General features: G+C 30.6%; 1 protein-coding gene across 1 annotated transcript in view; it reads left to right on the top strand.

Moving 5' to 3' along the window:
- Positions 1–2,049: 2,049 nt before the first annotated feature.
- LOC106473083 (major facilitator superfamily domain-containing protein 10-like) overlaps positions 2,050–10,512 on the top strand; it is a 26,423-nt gene continuing 17,960 nt past the window's right edge. The window contains exon 1 of the mRNA XM_013933764.2: positions 2,050–2,140. The gene's annotated coding sequence lies outside the window, so the exon portion shown is untranslated. The remainder of the gene's footprint in view (positions 2,141–10,512) is intronic.

Raw genomic sequence — 10,512 nt, 5'->3', positions numbered from 1 at the left:
GGCTTATATATACAAGACTACCCCATATCTAGTAACCTCTCGAGACTTCAGGAAGCTTCGAGAATATGACATGTTACTAGCATCACGTGACCTCCGCTGTCGTAACAGTACTGTAACATTGCTGCAACACTGATAAAAGCATAGATTGTAAATTAATCACAAGTAAAAAATAAATTACTAATGTAGGAAAAACATCAACATAAATATACATGTATTAAGAATAATGAACTTATAAGCAAAAGCAAACTGAGTTTTAAAAATGTGCAAAGGGAGAGGGTGTGAGGAAGTACATCTTAAATTACTTCTGGTGACAAGCTGTTTAACTTTCTTTACTATCTCCAGTGAGTAACTGACAGAGTCTGTGTATACCAATGGTTCTAAACCTTGATTATATTGTAATGTCATAGAACCATTATAATGTGGATGTTCTTTTATATTTTGTGGAAAAACATGTAATATCTTATAATTGATTATGGGTCATTTTTTGAAGAAATTTGTCTTGTAAACTATTTGATCATGAAATGCAATAAATGAATAAAATTTTCTCATAAGAATGTTTAGCTCTATTAGATAAAATTGAATTTAACAGAAACAATATTTACCAGTACTTCACACACTAATTATTTATGTATATACACACACACACACACATATATATATATATATATATAAATCGAAATTACAAAAAAGAACAGTAAATTAAGGAAATGATACCTTACAAAAATTATAATACAAATAATAAAATGAGTGCAAAACATAAATAAAATACGAAATAATGTAGAAAGCACAGAACAAACTACCACAGGCTTTTCAATGTAACACTCATTAAAAACTTAAATAGGTAACTTTTTTCTACTTTTTTAATGTGGGGTTTTTGTTTAAATTTTATTATTTAAATTTAATTTTATGTGTCCAGCTGTATAATGATATTTAAATCACTTCACCTATCAAGTAAGTGCTTTTGTGCAATTGAAAAACTTTCTGTAGATCCATAGCTCTAAACCCTGATGACATAATAATCTTCTAGAATCATCATAACATAGATGTTATTTTATAATTTGAGGAGTGTGTAGTTATAATAGTTTATGGGTGATTGTTGTGAAAAATATTTTCTTAGGTTTTGCTGTTCTTACGTGGTGTACTGGCTAAGAAATTGCTGTTAATACAAAGTATATTAGTCTCCATTCTTATTAATGATGCTTTCCCATCTTACAATCAGGTTGTTAATGCCCTAATTAAAGAAATCACTTGGCCTTGAAGCAAAAACATGTCTATGTCCTCTAATACCTTCTACATTTGTGTACGTTTCCCATTAAGATGGTGTTGTAGCAAACAAAAAAGATGGTATAATGGAGACTAGATTGGCTAATTTGCTTACATTCACATGACTATTATGAAATTCTGTTTTAATGAATTTAAATATTTTAAGTTTTTTCTTTGTTTGTAAACCACATTACCTATTACATTAGTTTATTTTATTTTTCTCTGTTTTAGAATGGTCTTGAAATTAAAGTTATGAAGTTGTATTAAAGTTATCCATATTAATGTTGCCTGTGCATATGTACTCCTTGATGAAATACCATCATTGCATTATAACTTATTAGTTCATGTTGTAAGTAGTTAATTAAACATTTTCTAATACTTTTCTTTATTGTAAGCTGCTTATGAAGTATAGATATAAATAAATAAAATGAGTATCACATGAGACATTTTGGGGCATTTAAAACAACATAAAAGCACACTAAAATCAAGAAGAAAATGGATACATGATCTATTTCTTCTTGGAAAATTAAGATCAGGCTCTTAGAGAGCTACAACAGTTTTTTTTTGTAATATGTTGAATTCTTTGGAATATTTAAAACTATTTTGATCAGGTCGCATCTTTGATTTTATCTATTTCAATGGTACATTGATATTACTCGTTGCAAACTTGTTTAACAGTTTTTCTATTCTCTTGATGAAAGAAGTTTTTGTTATATAAAATTTTTTGCATAAATTGTAGTTTTTTGTTAAAGAAACATTTGTTTGTTTTTTAAATTCCAGGCAAGACATTTAGGATCTGGGTTGTCTGAAGCATCCAATTATATAATCCCTACATCCTTGCTATCATTCAAGCCTGTACAAAACTTAAAAGAAAGGGGTGAGTTAACCCTGCATGAAACACTTTGTTTTTTGTTGTGTAAACATAGTGCTTGTATAATATTGTAACTGACAATATGTTAATCGGTTTTTGCCAATCATTATTTTACAGTTTCATTCAATTACAAAAATTGATTTAGATTTGGTCTTTGTTAGACAAGTTATGAGAAGTGTAAGTTGTTGTTACTGATGTACTTGATTATTACCTAAACAGTTATTTGTAACTTAAGTCTTGCTCTTACGTTTATGAATATTCAATAAGAACTAGGTACATAAATATGCATGATAATTCTTTTAAGTAGCACAAAATCAAAATGAGCATTAAATTTGATAATTGGGAAAATGTCTATCACATAAAAATCATCTATCAAATGCATGTAAGAAGGTTAAGGGGTAATATTATGTACATATTTAACCCTCTCTTCACGGGCATTCTTTACAATGCATGTCACAAGGTTTTTAGTGAATTATATTCAAAATTTAATTAAACAATTTTTTGTTCACATTATACCAATTAGTGTAACATAAAATCGTAGCTAATAATCCATATTTAATAGCATATAAGTTTTTAATTTTATAAGGCAATATTTAAAAAAAATTCTGAATTACTACTAGTATGAGAAATGACATTTTTCTCTAGGCATACCCTCTTCTCTCATTTATTCACCACCCCTCCAATAAGTACGAAATTTAATGTAAATTACATAATATAATATTGTCATTGCTCAGACAAAGAATAATTTTAATAGTCTTCAATCTTGTTTGCCTCAAATAGAAAATCAGACCCCTCTTGCCATACCTACCTGTAACATCCTCTCTTTCTGGATTTGTCAATAGTTCTCTCTTATATTTAATACTATATTATTTATAACCAATAGAAAGCCAAAGTTTTCATCTATCAAATTACATTATATTATGTTGTTTTCTGTGCAGAAAATTGTCAATTTTTCTTTCACTACAAGCTTCATTCCCACAGGAAACACATAGGCCTTTGTCACATAGATAGAAAGCCAGAAAGATTGTAATAGTTATGGGACATTGTCTGCTTTTTACATATCATTATTCTATGTTCTTTGGTGCATTATTTAATTTAAAAAAATTATTTAGTGCACTATTACCATTAGTATAAAAAAAGAAGTAGGCTTAAGTGTCATCGATAGTCGACAGCAAAAAAAAAGAAGGTAAGTTAAAAGTATGAAAACTATAATGAGTACAATGTGGTCACATGGTTGGTCAGTTTGACCAAGCGTATGTTGAGAGAGTTAAAGGGACACAATTTGAAAAGTTTTCTGAATTTTTCTCCATTCTTCAATAGTAACCTGGTCTGTTTTTATTACAGCGAGTGTTTAACAGCCTAGTTACTGGCCATATTTGGCAAGTATGCACTGAATATATAGCTCAGCAGATATGTGAAAAATATGGAAGAATTGTACCCTTCATTATAAAAGCATGAAATCTGGCACACAATTAGGACATGCCTTAATAGAAATTTGTGGGTAAAGGATCATCACAGATTTGTCCTATGGCAGCTATTTTACAAAATGGCTGCCAATTACCAGTTCAAGTTTCTGTAAATGACATAATTATGTTCTTTTTTAGTGAATTTCATAGTTTACTTTTTTTGATAATTCTGTTTTGGTAAAAAATCACAGTGATAACTTGCTGTGGCTGCCATTTAGGTTGTAGCAGATCTGCCATATATAGATTTTAATGCATGTATATATGCTATATATATCAGACTGCTGACCTTACAAATAATGACAGAACATGTTATCACTACTGTCTTCTAACTGCAATTATTTTAAATCTGTTTTCATATGATAGCTCAGCCTTTCTCAATTTTTGAAGATAGTCAAAGTGTATCAGATAATAGATCCTTAAAAGTGATTCATTGTGTTAAGTGTGTTCTGTACTAAGAGTAAACATATCAGGTGCCTCATTGTTCAGTTGATTCAAGGTATGACACAGGTGGAGCAGGCTAAAAGACCCTTGCTAAAAATCTCTGGCTTCTACAACATCAGATATATCTTGTTTATCCTCCCACTACAAGCAGGTCTAAGAGTGCAAGTCATAACTTTGTAGAGAGTTGCATTCAAAATTTAAGTAAATTATTTTATTATCATTGTATAGAAATAAACTTGACATTAAAACATAGTTAATAAAATCCTCTATTTCCATGAATATGATAATTTTGACATTTGCTCTCTAGGTCTCCCCTCTTCTCCTCCTCTAATTTATTTATCATCCCTCTAAGAAGTACAGAATTTAACATAAATTACTAATTACAATATAGATATTACTCAGGCAAAGCATAATTTTTATAGCCTTCAATCATATTTCTTTATGGAGCCATACACCAGAAAATCAGACCCACTTGCCATGCCCACCTGTCACATTCTCTCTTTTACAAATTGCCAATAGCTTCCTGACATCTTATACAAGATTATTTATAACCAATAAAAAGCCAAAATTTAATTTTACCAAATGACATATTAAGTTATTTTCTGTACGGAGAATTGTTTATTTCACTACATTTCAAAACTTTCTTATGGGAATTGCATCAACAAGTTTAGCTGAATTTTTGGAAACTCTTATCACATAGTTAGAAAGCCAAAAAAATCATTATTGCTTTGTGTGTGTGTGTGTTATCATTTGATGTTCTTAGGTGCATTATTTAATTAAATCAAAATTATTTAGTGTAGTAGTAGTACTATTAATTCTATAGGGATTATGCAATTTTGAAACACCTTTCTGTGCATGTTACTGCATTACATTCAAAATGTAACTCAACCACTTTAATGTCAATGTATTTTAATGAAATTGTTATTATCAAGTACGTTATATGTTTTATTTTATCTAAGTTTTATTTCTTTTTATTCCTCTGAAATAGTGTTTGAAACTTCAGTTTTGACATCTCATTGTGCACTCGCAATTACGAATCTCAGCTTTAAGAGCTGGTATAGAAGAAACTGTAGATCAAGTGGAGATGATTCCAAGCAGATGTTCAAAGTACAGTATATAGGTTATTTACGAGTAACTCGAGTACATTCCTAGAACTTGTCCTTGAGGAGAAAACTGTTCCAAAATTTCCTTAGTTCTCAATAAGCCATGCCTGCTTGCAGAGTAGAAGCTGTGTTGCTAAGTGATAGTTTTAAGTTTGAATGGCATGCTTATAACCCAGTCCTCGACAAATCCTGGGTGACTAAAAAATTTCATTGTGGCACCTAGTATTTTCTCTCATTTATTCGTGCGTAGGGCTGTGCTAAATAGAACTCCAATCTAAAGCATTTCTGGACTGTTTTGAAGTACAGAACTATTTTTGCATTCTTTGAGTCCTAAATTGAACTTTGTTTGAAGAATTTAGTGGTGGATTTAGCAATTCATGTTTTTTTTAAGATTGAAGCACTGCAGTTGCACAAACGTTACTAATTTTGCACCATTTTATTTTTCTTCTTTCTCTCAATTCAACCAATCAGTGCACATGCTTAGACTCTGACAGGACCAAAAGCAGTTAGTTCAGTCAATATATAATGTGGTTGTTGATATCATGTGATCGTTAACATGTATTTATTGCTGTGAAAGTAAATATACGGTGGTGTCTTGATTATCTGTGCTGGTCCACGGAAACCAAAAAATCGTGGATAACAGAAACAGCTGATAAGCGAGGTACTAGTGTATCTCACTAGTTAGCCCATTGTATAATCCAAATAAAATTTTTCAACATATTTAAGTTCCTTGTTTTAAATTGTAATCTATTTACTGTCGTTTAATCACATTATCATGAAAAATTGTAAAACTCGTCACAATAATAATCATAAAAGCCAAGTGTCGGTTGGTTAGTCAGTCATGTTGGATTTCTCCGAATTTCGTGAGTTACATGAATCCAGTTCCACATTTTCTCCTATGATACTTCCTCTTTTGATTACTCGTTAACCAGTTTAGTTGAATTTAATTACTAACATGGGTGTAAATGCCTCCTAAATTTTGGAACTTTTTCTGCTATAGACATGGAAGTGCATTTGCACTCTATCAATACCTGTGAAAAATAAGTCAAAAATTAGTGCAAATCTATGCTTGGAAATTATTATGAAAAATCCTTTATTAAAAGTGACTGAAGATACAAGTTATCTGTAGGGAAGAGGACAATGAGTAACTGGGCAACACCTAAACACAATTTGAATGTGCATCTGTGGTTTAAGGATGCTCGTCATGCATCATAGAACAGCAGACGACAACTAAAGTTGAGTAAAGTCTTTAAGAAATCTTAATGTGCATTTTGTGTGTTTTTGTATACTATGTGTTTAATCACTGATCAGATAAAGTTAACCAAGCTACAAATATTTTGTATCCCAGTCTTAACAGCTAAAAATAAAAGAGGCAAGGCTAGGCTTGAACCGGCTGACTTATGATTTGTATGCACACTAGATCTTGCATGCGAAAAATCCCTGATATCATGTAACGCCTGAACTTTTGCAACTAAAATTAATTTCTGAGCGACAATTTCTCCAAAACATGTAAATTATTGTCTAGAATGGTAATGGCACAATTATTTTGAGAAAATTTGGGGAAAAGAAAAAAACTGTGGATAATTGAGGATCATGGATAATCCAGGCACTACTGTAGCCCCGATGTTCTGGTACAAACAGTAATAAAGTTAGGTTAGCCACACCTGGCTTTTGTGTTTTGGGGCTGGCTCCTAGATCTGCAAATATTTGTTGAGGCCTGTTATAACCAATAGAAAAAGCAGATTTCTTGTTGGAATGTTGCTAAGTTAATTGAAAATATAGGCTTATATATCTGTTTACAAATGAAACAAAATAAAGCTTTATCTGTTGTTGAGAGCAGTGTCCCTAGCAATTGGCTGTTTTTTCTTGCCTTATACATATTGGCTTGATAGACAGTTAAATTGCATTTCAGTTTTACTTTTGTATTTTAGTTAGTTATGTATTATTTGTGTTTTAAAACTTATATTTCAAAGGATTAATGTTTTTTTAAATTTATTCTATTGATTGCTTCATTACCAGCTTTTGCAAAGTTAGGACGAGCAAACAGTATTTTGCCTGAGGCTAAAACCATCTCTGTTGATGTTAATGTTATATTGCCCACAGGCACCTGTTGATGTATGTCAACATAAATAATCAATGATGAAGAACATTAAAGGAAAATAAAACATTAAAAATAAACTATAAGTGAAAGGGTAAAGACATGAAATCACACATATGACCTAAAGAAGATACAGTATGATTATGCAACAAGAGATAAAAGGTATGTGTATATTTCCATTTCTCAATTATAAACATTTCATTGCGCTGTACATTAATGATAATTGCTTGAGTTAGTGATGTTGTGTAATTTATTTAATGAAATAATGCACCAAAGAACACAGAATAATAACTCATAAAAAGCAGGCAATGTTCCAAAACTTTCACAATTTTTCTGGCTTTCTAACTATGCAACAAGAAACATTAGAAATGCACTGAAGCCTATTGATGTGTTTCCCATGGGAATAAAGTTTGAAGTGGAAGTGAAATAGACAATTCTCTGTACAGAAAACAATGTAATATAATATGTCTATAAAAATTATGCTTTACCTGAATGATGATAATATTATAATGAGTAATTTACATTAAATTTCATACTTCTCAGAAAGTATGGAGTAAAAAACGTCTGATATTTATTTAGGAGGTTTCAGAGATTATACATATGAAAGTTGAAAATTTTCAGATGAAGAGAAGTATTTTTAATATTAATATGAAAATTACTTTGTACTCATAAGTTCAATACTCTGACTCCATATATTTACAGACAAATATTTAATTAAAAAATATGATTTTTTGTGTACGAAAGACTTGTAATGTTTACTTAAAGCTTGCCAAATTTTGTGCAGATACACAAAACATATTAAAATTTAATATAGGGAAACTGATGGTCCCATAGTGAGGGAATTAAAGATGTCTTGAAGTAGAGACAAAACAGAAAAAAATTTTCGCTTAATGCATGGCACAGTGGACTGTCTGCACTTTTCTTTTAGGATCCAAAACACAATTTTAACACCATAATCAGAAAACTTGCAGGGGTATAGTTCTGGCAGAGTGACACTCCAACACCTGAAATTAGAGCTGAATCCTAACACTTTGAGAACTAAATATATGTATAAAAAATTTAAATTATTCCATATATATGTAAGATGAAGTGTCTTTTGTAACCAAGGTCTCACAGTGTCAGAAAACACTGTTTGTGATTCTCCTATGTCTACTGGCAGAATTCTCTCAGATCTCTAGCACATAGTCACTCTTTGTCATGAGCTGGCATCAGACACTGTGTGACTGCTCCAGCTTAAGAGCAGGTGTCAGAGCATTAAAATGATGAATTTTTTTTTCATATGTTATATGGTTCTTAAGACACACAAATATGGTATTAGAACACTTTAAATACACTTTATAAGTATACTGTGGATTTAAAACATATGTTTGTAAAAGGCTTATTTCCCTTAGGTCCCTTTTTTTCTTTGTTATCAGTGTTGGCAGAATATGAAGTATGGAAAGTATTGTAAAAGTCGAAGTTGTTAATACAGTTTTATGACTATTGTTGCTGAAGTGGAAGGTGACTAAAAATATTGTGTAATTTGGTACATAGTGTTTTTGTTGTTTTTTCTTGCTGCTTAATTTAAAGGAAGCTAAGTTGCATGTTTCCTCTCTGTAGCATATGCATATTCAACTTATTACTAATATAAGTAGTCTGAAATAATTATTTTCTTTATTGAAAATGGAAATTAAGTTTTGAATAGAAAATCTTTACCCTGTTGGTGACATCACGTTTTACAAATTTTGGTAGGACTCTGACACTGAAATTTAGAACTATGCCACTTAAAAAAACAACATACTTTTGAGTTTGTTTACTATGATGTTTTTTAGTATACTTTTTAAAAAGACGTCATCTAGCCAGTAGCTAGTGCATTAGCTTATCAGATATCAGGATTAAACTGAACTTCTGTGGCTTTCACTCAACTCAAATTCTTGATAATTAATTTCAATATACCTCACATCTTTTAATCTGATATAATTTACATCCTATGTTTACCACATTAGCGTATTCTAAACCAAATGTTTGTATTCATTATGAATTTTGAATGTAGTTTAACACAGATCTTGTTAACAGGCTATTAGTTTCACTAGGTTTTTAAAGAATGAGAAGTGAGAAACAAAAGAGTGGGGTAAATGAAGTGAAAATACTGTAAAGTTGTTATAAATTGAACCAAATCTGTGAAAACCTTATTAATAATATAGAAGTGAAATACAACTTAATCACAATAAGTTATACTAAACCAAATCATAAATGGACTAGTTATTCAATCTGCTCTTTTATATATATCTGTTTACTATGTCTTTCAATATATCATTCTACATTATTGTGATTTGGAAGTTCTTGGTACTAAGTAAATGTTATCTGAACTACTGTTCTTTAATGTCTAATGGCTATAGAGCGAATATTGAGGCTGAGGATTCTGGGAGCACTGTAATACCCATACTTTAAAGAAGTATACTTTTTCAGTATTCTTACATAACAGAAGAAAGATTTTTAGGTTTTTCACTTTTTACAAATAGTTTTTTAGTCTTTTAATGAGTATAATCACTTGTGGCTGAATGCAAACTTACAAAGTTTTGATAATTTTAGCCTAGAAAATGATGATCTCCTTAAAAATCCTGGGAATGAGTATAACCTCACAGCTCTACTGATTTTCTTTGTTTGTTTTAGCACAGAACTAAAGCTATCTGCTCAATCTACCATGGGGAATCAAACTCAGGATTTTAGCATTATATGTCTCTAAGATTACTGTTGACCCGCTAGGGTGACAGCTTTGTTGATTTGTCTGAATAATTCCTGCCAGTAGACATTGTACTATTAAATTTTATATATGTACTTGACAGTGCATACTGAGTAGTATGTTCAAGCTTTAGCTTAGTAGATATTTAATAAACAACAACAAATGTTTAACTTCATAAGAATGTAACTGGTATTATTTAATTATTTTGTATTAATTTGCTGCATCAAAATTTCATACATGATTGATTAGATAGGTGACAAAAATGTTATATTTTTAAATAAAATGTTCTAAAGTGAAAAGATGAATTGTTGAACATATGATACATTGAACATATGGGTTAATGTTGTAACTTACTGCTGACCATACCTTATACGGTGAATCAGCAGTAAATGGGTTAATGTTGTAACTTACTGCTGACTGTACCTTATACGGTGAATCAGCAGTAAATGGGTTAATGTTGTAACTTACTGCTGACCGTACCTTATACGGTGAATCAGCAGTAAATGGGTTAATGTTGTAACTTACTGCTGTCCGTACCTTATACGGTG

The sequence above is a fragment of the Limulus polyphemus genome, unplaced genomic scaffold (genome assembly GCF_000517525.1).
Source record: "Limulus polyphemus unplaced genomic scaffold, Limulus_polyphemus-2.1.2 Scaffold5867, whole genome shotgun sequence".
In the NCBI taxonomy this organism is placed as follows: domain Eukaryota; kingdom Metazoa; phylum Arthropoda; class Merostomata; order Xiphosura; family Limulidae; genus Limulus; species Limulus polyphemus.
This window is presented reverse-complemented; position numbering and strand designations above follow the sequence as displayed.